Raw genomic sequence first — 16816 nt, forward strand, 5'->3', positions numbered from 1 at the left:
TTCCCTGTCCATCACCAACTCCCAAAGCTTGCTCCAACTCTTGTCCATCATGTTGGTGATGCCATCCAACCATCTCATCCTCTGCCATCCCCTTCTCCGCCTGCCTTCAATCTTTCCCAGCATCAGGGTCTTTTCCAATGAGTCAGCTCTTCGTATCAAGTGGCCAACATATCGGAGCTTCAGCTTCAGCATCAGTCCTTCCAGTGAATATTCAGGACTAATTTCCTATACGTTTGACTGGTTGGATCTCCTTGCAATCCAAGGGACTCTCAAGAGTCTTCTCCAACACCACAGTTCAAAAGCATGAATTCTTCAGCACTCAGCTTCTTAATTTCTTTAATATCTGTAGCAGGTTCATCTAATACAGGCTTCCCTGATAACTCAGCTGGTAAAGAATCCACCTGCAATGCAGGAGACCCCAGTTCGATTCCTGGGTTGGGAAGATCCACTGGAGGAGAGATAGGCTACCCACTCCAGTATTCTTGGGCTTCCCTTGTGGCTCAGCTTGTAAAGAATCCACCTGCAATGCAGGAGACCCCAGTTTGATCCCTGGGTTGGGAAGATCCCCTGGAGAAGGGAAAGGCTACCCACTCCAGTATTCTGGCCTGGAGAATTCCATGGACTGTATAGTCCATGAGGTCACAAAGAGTCAGACACAACTGAGCAACTTTCACTTTCACTTATCTAATATAAAAACACAGATACATACAGCTATATGTTTATAAAAATCTAGATTATATTCTTACAATGTTAATATTTATTAAAATTTAGTTCAATTTAATTTGTTTTTATTAAATGTTTAAGTGCAGTTATATTAAAGAACTAAGAATGGAAACATGTGCAGGAGCCAGATCTTAATCTCCAGGATTTTGCCATCTGGTAGGAGATAGATAGGGGGATCCCTCATAGCTCAGTTGGTAAAGAATTCAACTGCAATGCAGGAGACCCTGGTTCGATTCCTTGGTATGGAAGGGATAGGCTACCCACTCTAGTATTCTTGGGCTTCCCTTATTGCTCAGCCAGTAAAGAATCTGCCTGCAATGCGGGAGACCTGGGTTTGATCCCTGGGTTGGGAAGATCCCCTGAAGAAGGGAAAAGCTACCCATTCCAGGATTCTGGCCTGGAGAACTCCATGGACTGTATGATCCATGGGGTCGCAAAGAGTCGGATGTGACTGAGCGACTTTCACTTCACTTCACTTTGGGAGATAGATATGTGTACAACAAAGTATACGACAGCATTTGTCCTTGTCTATCTCAAGGACATTTGACTAGACTTGATGTCACATTCGGATTCCATGAGCGTGGGTGTGAGTGTTGTATTGTGTGTATGTGTGTGTGTGTCTGTGGCCACCTGTGCGGTGAGCAGTTGCTCAGAAGAGGGATGAAGACATTCCAGCTGGAGTGAGTGATGCAGAGGCAGAAACATGGAGCATGCACTCAAGGAGCAGCTGGGGCCCAAAGAGCAGGACGTGACTGAGCACAGATGGGGCAGCATGCTGGGCCCAGCATGGCTGCAGGGGGGCATCCGTGGAGGGGCTGGGAGGAACATGGCGGGTGAGAGTGGACAGGAGGCGGGTGGAGGTGGGGTGGGGGGGGACATGGAAGGCCAGCCAGCGATTATAGACCTTAGAATAAAGCCTCTGCGTCCCTAAGGAGACATCTGAAGTGTGTAAGCCCAAGAATCATGTAAATGAATCTGTAACCCAGAGCTGTAGCTATGCTGGCAGTGTGGATGGCGAGGTCAAATGGGAAGAGACCAGCCTTGAGGCAGAGGGGCTCATACTCAGGCTGCCCCATTAGCTGAGGGTGAGGATCAGCAGAAACTGAACTGAGAGGCCATGGGCAGGGTTAGGATGTCCTCAGGGGCAGACTGCCTGGTCTATACCCATACACTAGACTGTGACATCGGGAGTCTCATGAGCCTCTCTGTGCCTTGAGGATAATAATAGGGCTGCTCCTCGTGGGGTTGTTGGGATAGAGTGAGTTGGTGTCTTTATAGTGTCACTACAGGTGGTAAACAGTGGCTGACACTCAGTCAGAGTTCTGCATTTGCTGAACAAAAAGTGGACAGAACTAAACACATAAGGCAGGAGATATTAAACAAGTCAGATACGGGGCAATCTCAGGAGGTCTGACAGCATGTGTTGATTTTTGCAGATCTGGCCGCAACCCTGAATTTGCCAGCTTCGGTATAGATTGTTGCACTGGGGCGTGAGAAGGAAAGCAGAGCATCCATGGTTTAGAGGGAAAAAGTAAGTTCAGCGGAAAATACTGTTTAGATTTGGTTTTGTCTGTTTTTTTTTTTTTTTTTAATCAGTCCTACAAGACCAGGATTGAAGAGACTTGGTGTGAAAATAATTTATATACAAAGCCAGAGGAGCTGGGTGACCCACAAGCTTATGTGGGCATCACTGAGGCTTGGGTTATTCTGAGTTAATAGACTCGCGATACTTGCCCTGCACTCAGCCCGAGCCGGACTGCATTCTAAGGTGCAGTGTTAAATTGCCAGCCCCCCGTGAACTCTGGCGTTTACGCTCTGAAACGTAGCCAGAGAACGGGGACACAGTGAGAAAGGACTCACAGCCGCGTCTGTCCCTAGTTCGAGGTCCCGGAGTTTTTGGTCTCTGTGTCCCCACAGCACCTCGCCGCTGCTGCTTGTGTAACGTAACGTACCTCACACTCTGGTGGAGATAATTACACCACTTCCAGTATATCACAGTCCTGTTTTTCATTAGTGAGCACCTACTGTATGCCTGACATAGTCAGGGGTAGTTCACAAAAATTACTGCATTCAGTTCCTATAGCAAACTTAGGTGGAAAGTATCATCAATAACCAGTCATGGAATGGACTCTCTCTGAGTATATAAATATAAGATAAACATAGGACACTAGAACTGAGATGGGCAGTTCAGCTCAGTCGTGTCCGACTCCCTGCGACCCCATGAATTGCAGCACGCCAGGCCTCCCTGTCCATCACCAACTCCCAGAGTTTACTCAAACTCATGCCCATTGAGTCGGTGATGCCATCCAACCATCTCATCCTCTGTCGTCCCCTTCTCCTCCCGCCTTCAATCTTTCCTAGCATTAGGGTCTTTTCCAGTGAGTCAGTTCTTCCCATCAAGTGGCCGTCTGAAAGAGATAGGGGGCTATATGGGCCTTGTAATTAATACACTTAGATAAAATTTCAATCTGAAGAAAGCTTGATCGTTGGTAGAGGCATAGGAAAAGAAAACCCGTAGAAATGAGCAAGTCTTGCATGTTCTGGTCCCGGCGGCCCAGGCTCTCATCAAGGGAGAGACGATGGAAAGCTGGCAGCACCGGGCTCCCACTGTTTCTGCTCCCACGACAGAATCAGCTTTTTGGCATAGTGAGTGCGTCCAGATTCTTCCAGGGGTGGGACGCTGTTAAATACCCAGTTCTTTGCACTGCTTCTTTCTGTTTGCGTACTCAACACCGCGTTCTCACCCCACACGAGGAAGAAGCATTGATTGTGAAGGTATTTTCATCGCACTTGACAGCAGTTTTTCCTGAGGAGTCAGTGCACTGTTTCCTGATGAGGTTTTGGCTCTGCGAGCAGCTTGACTGCAGGAGCGCGTTGCTGTGCAGACGGCCAGCACCCGCGTCTGGTCTGGGTGACAGGGGTCCCCCACTATAAATCGCGAGCCAGCACTCCAGCGCCTGAGCCCATCTTGTGGATGCTTCTGTGCTCGTGAATCAGGCTGGCAAGGTCTGCTCACCCCTTGATATGACAGGAGTTAGTCTTCCAAGCAGTAGGCCAGACCACACTGCTGGTTTCTTTTAGATCACATTGATGTGGTGTGTACATATATACACATGTATATATATGTATATTATATTTTAAACTTATTGTTTGCTAAATGTTTATTATAGTTGATTTATAATGCTGTGTTAGGTTCAGATGTACAGTGAAGTGAATCAGCTGTACGTATCCACATATCCACTCTTTTAGATTCTTTCCCATACAGCTCATCACAGAGTATTGAGAAGAGTCCCTGTGCTCCGCGGTGGTTTCTTGTTAGTTGCCTGTTGTACATGTAGTGTGTGTATGTGTCAATCCTGGCTTATCCCACCCCGCCCCCAGCTATCCCCCAGAAACGCTGTTTGTTTTCTACATCTGTTGCTCTATTTCTACTTTGTAAGTTTATTTGTACCCTTTTTAGATTCCACATGTCGGTGATATCCTATGATATCTGTCTTACTCTGTCCAACTTACTTCCTTCAGTGTGACAATCTATGGGCCCACCCATGTTGCTGCAATGGCATTATTCCATTCTTTTTCACAGCTGAGTAGTATTCCACTGTGTATGTGTACCAGTCTTCTTCATCCATAACTCTGCCAGTGGACATTTAGGTTGCCTCCATGTCCTGGCTGTTGTAAATAGTGCTTCAGTGAGCATGGGGCATGTATGTTTTCAAGTTATATTTGTTTTGTTATGTGAAATAAAGCATGATGTACACTCTAAGCTGCATGAGATCCACATCTTTTTTGTTCACCACTGTTTATGGTTGGTGATACCCTGACATGTGTCAGAAGCTTCATGACTGACTAATCAGCACATTTTGCCAAAGAAAAACTGGAGAATGTAAGTGAGCAAGAAGACGACAGACAGGCTCAGATACGTGGAGACAAGACTAGAGACAGCCCTGGCCAGGGGCAGTGAAACGTTTCTGTAAAGAGCTAGTCAATATTCTGGTCTTACCAGCCTGCAATATGGTGTCTGTCACACTGCTCAGTTCTGCGGTAGTGATGTGAAAACTGCCGCAGGTAATATGTAAATGAAAGAGCAGGGCTACATTCCAGTAAAACCTGAAATAGGTAGTGGGCCACGTTTGGCTCATGGGCTGTAGTTTGCTGACCTCTTATCTAGACTGCTACACTCTGGAGGAAGGATGATGAGATATTGAACCTTATATTCCTAAATGCTAAATACACGCAGCATTGGAAGGAACCCAAGGTTGAAGAATGTTGGGGACTATTTATCACATACAATCTCGTATCTACGCACTCCCTTACCTCCTCTCTCCTACCATGAGTAAGTTCCCTCAGAGGGTCCAGAGGGTACTTCACAAAGACATTGAGAAAGGCACCAGGGAGGGCCACTGACATTCTTGAGAGACTGCAGGGCTGTGCTCTGTGGACGGAGGATCTGCTTTGGGGGTGGGCTCTTTACCTCAGGGGTATCGTGGGGGCCTGGAGAGGCCAAGACCAATGTGGAAGCACTTCACTGCCAAGAACATGATGGCACAGTGACCACAAAGGGAGGTGGGGAGGACATGGCAATCAGAGTTGTGACCTTCAGCAGCCCACCAGGCCCCTCTGTCCATGGGATTCTCCAGACAATCATACTGGAGTGGGTTGTGAATCCCTTCTCCAGGGAATCTTCCCACCCAGACATAGAACCTGGGTCTCCTGCATTGCAGTCAGATTCTTTACCATCTGAACACTAGGGAAGCCCTGTGGTCTTTTATGCTGGCTAGTTAAAAATACAGGGTCTGAGAGCAAATAATTAAAGTTGGAGGATCACCTCTTGTTATTATATAAAATGGACCATTTGAATAACTTAGACTTCCCAAATCTGGAACATTAGGCTCTCGTGATTTTGATATCTTAGTTCTCAGGAAAGAAAAGTTTCTACCTGGAGACTCAACAGTGCAGTTCCACTGAGTGGGGAATCGAATTTCCACCTAACGATACTGGGCTCCTCGTGACACTGCAATCACAGGCAAAGAAGGGGAGGTCTCTGCTGGAGTTACTGACTCTGATTACTAAGGAGAAAGTGAATGGTTGAAGCAAAATGGGAGTAGGAAACACTATATCCAGATTCCGGGAGATGTTAGGTCAGGAACGTCTTAAGTCTTTGCTTGTTCCTTTTTCTGTAGTAAAATTTAAAAGAACACTGGAGCAACAGAATAAACACAATGCTTATAATTATTCATATCCTGGCAAATAAAGTTGTGTGCACGCTAACAGGTATAGATCTGTTAGGACAGGTATAGACTGGCTGAGGACCAAAGGACAAGGGATAGACAGAACAAGAAAGATATGAACATCACCTGTTTTTGTACACTGAAATTTACAATTGACCATAGCAACTCAGCTATATTTTCCACACAGTTTATATAGAATAATTAAAATTTCCATTTATTAGCCTTTCCCCTACTCTTTTATGTAGTGGTTGCTTTTAGTGGTAAACTTCATCTTTATGTTATAAAATATTCGGGTGGAGGTTTGAGTGAATTAGAAGAGGAATAACATCATTCAGAGATGGGTATGGTAACTTCTGGAACTTTGTATCTGCTCTTTTGGGGGAGATAGAGTTTTTGTTTTTATGAGTGATCATTGCATCTTGCCAGGAAGATGCATGAAGCTGTGGGCTGCTATAGTGGTGTGTGTGCGCTCAGTCGTGTCTGACTCTCTGCGACCCCACGGACTGTATGTAGCCCACCAGGCTCCCCTGTCCAAGGGATTTCCCAGGCAAGAATACTGGAGTGGGTTGCCATTTCCTTCTCCAGGAGATATTCCTGACCCAGAGACGGAACCCATGCCTCCCGCGTCGCCTGCATTAGCAGGCAGATTCCTTATCACTACACCATCTGGGAAGTGTTGCTATACGGATGTTTAAATAAAGGTGAGAGAATACATAGGTATGCTGAGGAGCTAAAAAAGCAGATTTTGCTAGTTATCTGTCTGTTGTGTCTTAGCATCAGCTTTACCTTTACTTTACTTTATGAAGCTGGGGTTGGGATTCTGTAAGTTACATTTTCCAGACTACTTCGTAAACCTCTTTCCAGTTGGTTTTTGCCAATGGCAGTCACTGACAGCAGGCAGGACGGAGAGGGAAGAGGAAGAAGGATTTGTGTTCTGTTCTGAGCTCTGACAGCTTTCCGCAGGCAGTCAAGGATCAGATCAGATCAGATCAGTCGCTCAGTCATGTCCGACTCTTTGCGACCCCATGAATTGCAGCACGCCAGGCCTCCCTGTCCATCACCAATTCCCGGAGTTCACTGAGACTCATGTCCATCAAGTCAGTGATGCCATCCAGCCATCTCATCCTCTGTCGTCCCCTTCTCCTCTTGCCCCCAATCCCTCCCAGCATCAGAGTCTTTTCCAATGAGTCAACTCTTCCCATGAGGTGGCCAAAGTACTGGAATTTAGCATCATTCCTTCCAAAGAAATCCCAGGGCTGATCTCCTTCGGAATGGACTGGTTGGATCTCCTTGCAGTCCAAGGGACTCTCAAGAGTCTTCTCCAACACCACAGTTCAAAAGCATCAATTCTTCAGCACTCAGCCTTCTTCACAGTCCAACTCTCACATCCATACATGACCACAGGAAAAACCATAGCCTTGACTAGACAAACCTTTGTTGGCAAAGTAATGTCTCTGCTTTTGAATATGCTATCTAGGTTGGTCATAACTTTCCTTCCAAGGAGTAAGCGTCTTTTAATTTCATGGCTGCAGTCACCATCTGCAGTGATTTTGGAGCCCAGAAAAATAAAGTCTGACACTGTTTCCACTGTTTCCCCATCTTTCCCATGAAGTGATGGGACCAGAAGCCATGATCTTAGTTTTCTGAATGTTGAGCTTTAAGCCAACTTTTTCGCTCTCCTCTTTCACTTTCATCAGGAGGCTTTTTAGTTCCTCTTCACTTTCTGCCATAAGGGTGGTGTCATCTGCATATCTGAGGTTATTGATATTTCTCCCGGCAATCTTGATTCCAGCTTGTGTTTCTTCCAGTCCAGCGTTTCTCATGATGTACTCTGCATATAAGTTAAATAAACAGGGTGACAATATACAGCCTTGACGTACTCTTTTTCCTATTTGGAACCAGTTTGTTGTTCCATATCCAGTTCTAATTGTTGCTTCCTGACCTCCATACAAATTTCTCAATAGGCAGATCAGGTGGTCTGGTATTCCCATCTCTTTCAGAATTTTCCACAGTTTATTGTGATCCACACAGTCAAGGATAGCTAAGGCCCTATTCTTCAGCCTCACTGCACTCTCATCGGAGAAGGCAATGGCACCCCACTCCAGTACTCTTGCCTGGAAAATCCCATGGATGGAGGAGCCTGGTGGGCTGCAGTCCATGAGGTCGCGAAGAGTGGACAGGACTGAGCGACTTCACTTTCACTTTTCACTGTCATGCATTGGAGAAGGAAATGGCAACCCACTCCAGTGTTCTTGCCTGGAGAATCCCAGGGACGGCGGAGCTTGGTGGGCTGCTGTCTATGGGGTCGCACAGGGTCGGATACGACTGAAGTGACAGCAGCAGCAGCACTCTCATAACCGGTTGTGCTAGGCCCCTTCCGGGTTCCAGAACCAGCCGAGTACTCCACTTCCGGTCGTCAGGCACCATTACTGAGCATGGTCACCCCAGGGACAGCTGAGCACCAACTGCGCTGTCCTGCCCGCAGAGGTCTGCGCACCCACCACCAGGTGGCGCAATTCTCTTGGCTCCGCCTCTTTAATGGCGACCCCTGCTTCCTGCCATTGCTAATGTCTGGGTTAGCTGAGCCCTAGGGGCAGTCCATGGGGTCGCTCAGAGTCGAATACGACTGAGCCACTTCACTTTCACTTTTCACTTTCATGCACTGGAGAAGGAAATGGCAACCCACTCCAGTGTTCTTGCCTGGAGAATCCCAGGGACGGGGGAGCCTGGTGGGCTGCCGTCTATGGGGTCGCACGGAGTCGGACATGACTGAAGCGACTTAGCAGCAGCAGCAGGGGCAGTAATGCTTCCTGCAGATACTAATAACTGGTGACGCAGCATCCTAACCTTTTAGCCTTTCAACTCTTAGCAGTCAATTCTCTGTATTAAACCCTACTTGCTTGAGATTCCCGGAGAAGGCAATGGCAACCCACTCCAGTACTCTTGCCTGGAAAATCCCATGGATGGAGGAGCCTGGTGGGCTGCAGTCCATGGGGTCGCTAAGAGTCAGACACGACTGAGTGACTTCACTTTCACTTTTCACTTTCATGCATTGGAGAAGGAAATGGCAACCCCCTCCAGTGTTCTTGCCTGGAGAATCCCAGGGACGGCGGGGCCTGGTGGGCTGCCATCTATGGGGTTGCACAGAGTCAGACGGGACTGAAGCGACTTAGCAGCAGCAGCAGCAGCAGCTTGAGATTCCTACTATACTTAGTCTCAGTTTTTAACTTGCAGGGCTAGCGCCTGGCTGGTACTCTACTTGAGGACAGGCATTCGCTCTGTTTGGTCTTTGATTCTTGGCTCTTAGCCCAACACTTGACACACTGCTCTGCTGAATAAAGACAAAAGGTGAGGTGCAACAAGTTTTAAACAACATTGGAAGCACTGCCAAGTTGACAGAAGATGGGTTTTCAAGTTGTGTCTGGTTATACTAGAACTGGTGGTTCAGATGGTAAAGAATCTGCCTGCAATGTGGGAGACCCAGATTCAATCCTTCAGTTGAGAAGATCCCTTGGAGGAGGCCATGGCAACTCACTCCAGTATTCTTGCCTGGCGAATCCATGGACAGAGGAGCCTGGCAGGCTATAGTAAGTTCAGTTCAATCTCTCAGTCATGTCCAACTCTTTGCGACCCCATGGACTGCAGCATGCCAGGCTTCCCTGTCCATCACCAACTCCCGGAGTTCCCTCAAACTCATGTCCATTGAGTCTGTGATACCATCCAACTATCTCATCCTCTGCCATCCCCTTCTATTCCTGCCTTCAATCTTTTCCAGCATCAGGGTCTTTCCAGTGAGTCAGTTCTTTGCATCAGGTGGCCAAAGTATTGGAGCTTCAGCTTCAGCATTAGTCTTTCCAATGAATATTCAGGACTGATTTCCTTTAGGATGGACTGGTTAGATCTCCTTGCAGTCCAAGGGAGTCTCAAGAGTCTTCTCCAACACCACAGTTCAAAAGTATCAATTCTTCAGTGCTCAGCTTTCTTTATAGTCCAACGCTCACATCCATACATGACTACTGGGAAAACCATATCTTTGACTAGATGGACCTTTGTTGGCAAAGTAATGTCTCTGCTTTCTAATATGCTATATAGGCTGGTCATAACTTTCTTCCAAGGAGTAAGTGTCTTTTAATTTCATGGCTGCAGTCACCATCTGCAGTGATTTCAGAGCCCAAGAAAATAAAGTCTGTCACTGTTTGCACTGTTTCCCCATCTATTTCCCATGAAGTGATGGGACCGAATGCCATGATCTTAGTTTTCTGAATGTTGAGTTTTAAGCCAACTTTTTCACTCTCCTCTTTCACTTTCATCAAGAGTAAAAGTAAAAATAGTGGACAGCCTGGCGTGCTGCAGTCCATGGGGTCGCAAAGAGTTGGACACGACTGAGACTGAACTGAACTATTTCATCAAGTAAAAATAGTACTTTCAACTCACTTTCATCAAGAGGCTCTTCAGTTCTTCTTCACTTTCTGCCATAAGGGTGGTGTCATCTGCATATCTGAGGTTATTGATATTTCTCCCAGCAATCTTGACTCCAGCTTTGTGCTTCTTCCAGCCCAGCATTTCTCATGATGTACTCTGCATATAAGTTAAATAAGCAGGGTGACAGCATACAGCCTTGATGTACTCCTTTCCCAATCTAGAATCAGTCTGTTGTTGCATGTCCAGTTCTAACTATTGCTTTTTGACCTGCATACAGGTTTTGCAGGAGGCAGGTAAGGTGGTCTGGTATTCCCATCTCTTGAGGAATTTTCCACAGTTTATTGTGATCCACACAGTCACAGGCTTTGGCATAGTCAATAAAGCAGTAGACATTTTTCTAGAACACCCTGGCTCTTTTGATGATCCAACAGATGTTGGCAATTTGATCTCTGGTTTGTCTGCCTTTTATAAATCCAGCTTGAATATCTGGAAGTTCACAGTTCACATACTGTTGAAGCCTGGCTTGGTAAGTCCATAGAGTTGCAAAGAGTTGAACATTACTGAGTGACTAGCACTTTCATTTTTCATACTAGAAATTAAGATTTCAATCCAACATAAGGATAAAATTTCTATTTCCATTAGCTGAATAAGCTGCCTACAAAACACCAAACTGCCCATTGCTGGAATTATTGAAGCAGAAGTTAAGTGCCACCTTGTTAGAGATGCTGCAGAGGACAGTTCTTTAAAGGTGCTGAAGATTAAACAGCATGATGTTTGGATTACCTTCTAGAACTAAGATTCCATGATCCTTGTCTATGAAATAAGTTCTAGTTCAACTCCAGTATGTTCTTTCTCTTGATAATGACAGACGCTCTTACAGCACAGGAGAATGGTAATCATTTATATATTTATATAGTGCTTGACCATTTGCAAAATGCCTCAGATTCCTGTTCTTTAAATTTCACCAGTTTGTGTGAGTAAAAAGTATAGTAATTATGTTTCAGATGGGAAAACTGAGGCTCTGAAGGTACAGAGCCTTGTTTATCTTTAAAAAAAAGTCAAGATTGTAACTAGAGCTCTGTGTTTGGACTCTTTAAACTCTGTCCTTATGTGTGTGTGTGTGTGTGTGTGTGTGTGTGCATATGTGCACACGTGTGTGAGAGAAAACTCAGAGGGCACCAAGATAGACTCTGGAACTTCTGAATCCCTACAGGCTTTGAACTTTGATTTGTAAAAAATTTTAATGTCACTTTCCAAACGATTATTCCTGTTTCCTAGTACAAAATATATTTTAAAATCTAGCCATTTGCCCAAAATTCCAAGAACAGCTGAGTTTTTAAAAGAATGTTTTCTTTACTAAAAAGCAAATAACCTACTCTGTACTGGTGGAATACCCATTTCTGAAATTTTGAGGTTAGGACTATTCCTGGCTTTTGACCTTTCTTCTGCCTTTGGCTCAGTGGTTCTCTGGGTTTAGTTTTACATGTGAGAACGAGACGGTGTAACCTTCTGATTTTATGTGTGCAAAAACAAAGGAGTGACACCAAGCAAATACTTCTGCTAAAATGTGGAGGTTATGGGAGCATTCTTTGGCACCAGTATCTGGAGAAGTCAGACTTTTCTGACCCCCCAAAACAATGTGGCATTTAAACACTGAATGCACACAAGCACTTAGTGTTCATTAAAATTAGTAACAGGAAGCACAGAGCTTTGGAAGTCTGCTCGATGCTGAACTCAACACCAGGAGCTTAATATGCATTTGAACTAGGTGTAGTTTTAGGCCCAGGAGACATCTTGTACACTTATAAATATTCTCTGGTTCAGACATACCCTCCTAAATTTAAACACTGAACTACATAAGATTATATTTTGTGTATTTACCATGGCAACAAACAAATATAAGCATACACCTCTATTCGGTAACATTTTCTGTGACATTATTAGAATTAATGAGCACTGATTTCAGGGGGGAAAAAAAAACAGTAGGCCCAGATCTATTTTCCACTTGCTGGGTAATATTTGAAACTGCTTCTCCTACGTGTCTGCAGTGATGTAACAAATACGCAGTACTGTCTGTCCCCAAGGGCCTCCCTCCGAGGGGCAGGATGACCGGCCTCTCAGGTGGAGCAGGGTAAGGAACCCGCCTGCCAATGCAGGAGACGTGAGCTCCATCCCTGGGTCAGGAAGATATGCTGGAGAAGGAAAGGCAGCCCACTCCAGTATTCTTGCTGGGAAAAATCCCATGGATAGAGGAGCCTGGTGGGCTGCAGTCCATGGTGTATCAAAGAGCTGGACACAACTGAGCAAGCAAAACCAGTACTAAGAGGAGGATGGGCCTCTTGGATGTTCAGTCAGCACCCAGACCAAATCCATGGAATGAGCAAAAGATAGAACAGGAGTTAAACCAAAGGCTTAGAGGACCCCAATAACTTCTGAGTTATTCTGCCATACTCAAGAAGGTCGTCCATCTATTTTCTTAAATTATCAAGCAAATAGCCATTGCCTCTTCCCATTGAAAAGTAAGTGATTTTGGAAGGTTATGCTGGATAACACTGGAGTTATCATTCTAATTCTTCCCATTCTGGAACTACCTTTACATCTTTTACTCATTTTTATATATTGAGTGCCTATTCTTTTTGACACTAAGGTTATGCTATGGGATAAAATAGATCAGGGAGAGGGAAAGAGGCCAAGATGGCAGAGCAGGAAGACCCTGAGCTCGCCTCGTCCCATGGACACATAAAATTACAACTCTTTACAGAGCAGTTATTAACAAGAGTGATGTAAAGACCAGCAGAAGACATCTTCTATAGCCACAGTTGTAAAGAAGCAGCCACGAGGAGATGAGAAGGCGGGCTGGAGATGCAGTACAGTCGTGACCCAGACCCCTGGATATGTGGCCCACAAATGAGATAAGAGTGTTACTCAGTTGTGTCTTTTTTCCGATTCCATGGTCTATAGCATGCCAGGCTGCTATGTACATGGGATTTCCAGGCAAGAATACTGGAATGGTAGCCATTCCCCACTTCAGGGGATCTTCCTGACCCAGGGACCAAACCCATGTCCCCTGCATTACAGGCAGATTCTTTACCGCTTGAGCCGTTAGGAAACCCAGACCCTTGGGAAGGTGGCCCACAAAGAAGAGGCTAAGAACAACGGCAGAAGTTCTCCCAAAGAGCCAGAGGTCTGAGCCCCACATCAAGCTCCCCAGTCGGGGCGTCTTGCACCAGGAAGACAGTCCCGGGACAGTTGGCTTTGGGTCCAGCAGGGCGTGCTTTCTGAGAGCCGGAGGGCCATGGGAAGTGGAGACCCCACTATCAAATGGCTCAGGATATCTTGTGTGGGGGAACTTAGTCTTTCCATTCTCCTTTTTTCTGTAGTAAAATTTAAAAGAAAGCTAGAGCAACAGAATAAAAACAGTGCTTCTGATAATCCATATTCTTGAAAGAAAGTTGTATGTCACTCTAACAGGTTCAATCCCTAAGTTGGGAAGAGCCCCTGGAGAAGAGAATGGCAACCCGCTCTGGTATTCTTGCCTGGAAAATTCCATGGACAGAGGAGCCGGGGCTTGGGCTACTGTTCACGGGGTTGCGAAGATTCAGACGTGACTGAGTGACCAACAAAAACATCCAATAGGTAAGAACATGACCGGAAAGAGCAAGGAAGAAGTGAGCATCATCTGTGTTCTTGAGACCAGAGTTACAGCTTATGACTGAAGCAGCTAAGCATTTTTTTCTTCATTCTATTTCATATATATGAACAAAAATGTCCTTTTTATAACCTGTCCCCTATCTTTTTATGTAATGGTTGCTCTTAGTGGTAAACTTGGTCTTTGTGTTACAGAATAACCAAAACAATCTGGAGAATGAAGAACAAAGCTAGAGATATCACACTCTTGATTTCAAACTACACTACGGCTAAAGAAATCAAATGGTAGTGCAGAAAAACAGACACGTCGATCAGTGGAACAAAGTAGAGAGCCCAGAGAGGAACTCAAGCTTATATAGGCAATGAATCTATGACAAAGAAGGCAAAAATACACAATGGGGAAAGGACAGCCTCTTCAATAATGGTGTTGAACAACTACATGTGTGTGACCCTATGGACTCCAACACACCAGGCTTCCCTGTCCTTCACAATCCACTGGAGCTTGCCCAAACCCATGATCATTAAGTCAGTGAAGCCATCCAGCCATCACATCCTCTGTTGTCCCCTCCTCTTCCTGCCTTCAAGAAGCCATCCAGCCATTGCATCCTCTGTTGTCCCCTTCTCCTGCCTTCAATCTTTCCCAGCATCAGGGTGTATTAAAGTGAGTCAGCTCTTCAAAACAGGTGGCCAAAGTATTAGAGTTTCAGGTTCAGCATCAGTCCTTCCAATGAACATTCAGGACTGATCTCCTTTAGGATGGACTGGTTGGATCTCCTTGCAGTCCAAGGGACTCTCAAGAGTCTACTCCAACACCACAGTTCAAAAGCATCGATTCTTCAGCATCCTGCCTTCTTTATAGTCCAACTCTCACCTGCATACATGACTACTGGAAAAACCATAGCTTTGCCTAGATGAACTTTTGTTGGCAAAGTAATGTCTCTGCTTTTTAATACACTGCCTAGGTCTGTCAGAGCTTTTCTTCCAAGGAGTAAGCGTCTTTTAATTCCATGACCGCAGTCACCATCTGCAGTGATTTTGAAGCCCAAGACAATAAAAACTGTCACTGTTTCCATTATTTCCCCATCTATTTGCCATGAAGTGATGGGACCACATGCCATGATCTTAGGTTTTTGAATGCTGAGTTTTAAGCCAGCTTTTTCACTCTCTGCTTTCACCTTCATCAAGAGGCTGTTTGGTTCCTCTTCACTTTCTGTCATTAGGGTGGCGTCATCTGCATATCAGAGATTCTTGATATTTCTCCCAGCAACCTTGATCCCAGCTTGTGTTTCATCCAGCTCAGCATTTCATGTGATGTACTCTGCATACAAGTTAAATAAGCAGGGTGACAATATACAACCTTGACGTACTCCTTTTCTAATTTTGAACCAGTCCATTGTTCCATGTCTGGTTTCTAACTATTGCTTCTTGACCTGCAAAAGATTTCACAGGAGACAGGAAAGCTGGTCGGATATTCCCATCTCTTCAAGAATTTTCCACAGTTTGTTGTGATTCACACAGTCAAAGGCTTTAGCATAATAAATGAAGCAGAAGTAGAGTGTTTCTAGAATTCTCTTGGTTTTTCTATGATCCCAACCAATGTTGGCAATTTGATCTCTGGTTCATCTGCCTTTTCTAAAGCCAGCTTGTACATCTGGATGTTCTCGGTTCATGTACTGTTGAAGCCTGGCTTGGAGGATTTTGAACATTACTTTACTAGCGTGTGAGATGAGTGCAACTGTGCGGTAGTTTGAGCATTCTTTGGCATTGCCTTTCTTTGGGATGGGAATGAAAACTGACCTTTTCCAGTCCTGTGGCCACTGCTGAGTTTTCCAAATTTGCTGGTACATAGAGTGTAACACTTTAACAGCATCATCTTTAAGGATTTGAAATAGCTCAGCTGGAATTCCATCACCTCCACTAGCTTTGTTTGCAGTGATGCTTCCTAAGGCCTCCTTAATTTCACATTCCAGGATGTGTGGCTCTGGGTGAGTGATCACACAATCATGATTATCCGGGTCATGAAGATCTTTTTGTATAGTTTTTCTGTGTATTCTTGCCACCTCTTCTTAATATCTTCTGCTTCTGTTAGGTCCATACCATTTCTGTCCTTATTGTGCCCATCTTTGCATGAAATGTTCCCTTGGTATCTCTAAGTTTTTAAAGAGATCTCTAGTCCTTCCCATTCTATTGTTTCCCTCTATTTCCTTGCATTGATCACTGAGGAAGGCTTTCTTATCTCTCCTTGGTATTCTTTGGAACTCTGTGTTCAGATGGGTATATCTTTCCTTTTCTCTTGCCTTTCATTTGTCTTCTTTTCATAGCTATTTGTAAGGCCTCCTCAGACAAGCATTTTGCCTTTTTGCATTTCTTGGGGATGGTTTTGATCACTGCCTCCTGTACAATTTTATGAATCTCTGTCCAGATTTCTTTGGGCACTCTGTCTATCAGATCTAATCCCTTGAATCTATTGTCACTTCTACTGTATAATCATAAGAAATTTGATTTAGGTCATACATGAATGGCCTAGTGGTTTTCCCTACTTTCTTCAATTTAAGTCTGAATTTGGCAAGAAGGAGTGAACCACAGTCAGCTCCTGGTCTTGCTTTTGCTGACTGTCTAGAGCTTCTCCATCTTCAGCTGCAAAGAATATAATCAATCTGATTTCAGTGTTAACCGTCTGGTAATGGCCATGTATAGAGTCATCTCTTGTGCTGTTGGAAGAGGGTGTTTGCTACAACCAGTGTGGTCTCTTGACAAGACTCTGTTCACCTTTGCCATGCTTCATTTTGTACTCG

The 16816-nt window shown here is 45.0% G+C and overlaps 1 long non-coding RNA gene across 1 annotated transcript in view; it reads left to right on the top strand.

Moving 5' to 3' along the window:
• The window catches only part of LOC107133267 (uncharacterized), a 71652-nt gene that overhangs the window by 23487 nt on the left and 31349 nt on the right, over positions 1-16816 (top strand). Inside the window, exon 3 of the long non-coding RNA XR_009490933.1 lies at positions 2160-2254. This is a non-coding gene — a long non-coding RNA (uncharacterized lncRNA). The remainder of the gene's footprint in view (positions 1-2159; positions 2255-16816) is intronic.

This window comes from Bos taurus, chromosome 16 (genome assembly GCF_002263795.3).
Source record: "Bos taurus isolate L1 Dominette 01449 registration number 42190680 breed Hereford chromosome 16, ARS-UCD2.0, whole genome shotgun sequence".
Taxonomy (NCBI): Eukaryota; Metazoa; Chordata; class Mammalia; order Artiodactyla; family Bovidae; genus Bos; species Bos taurus.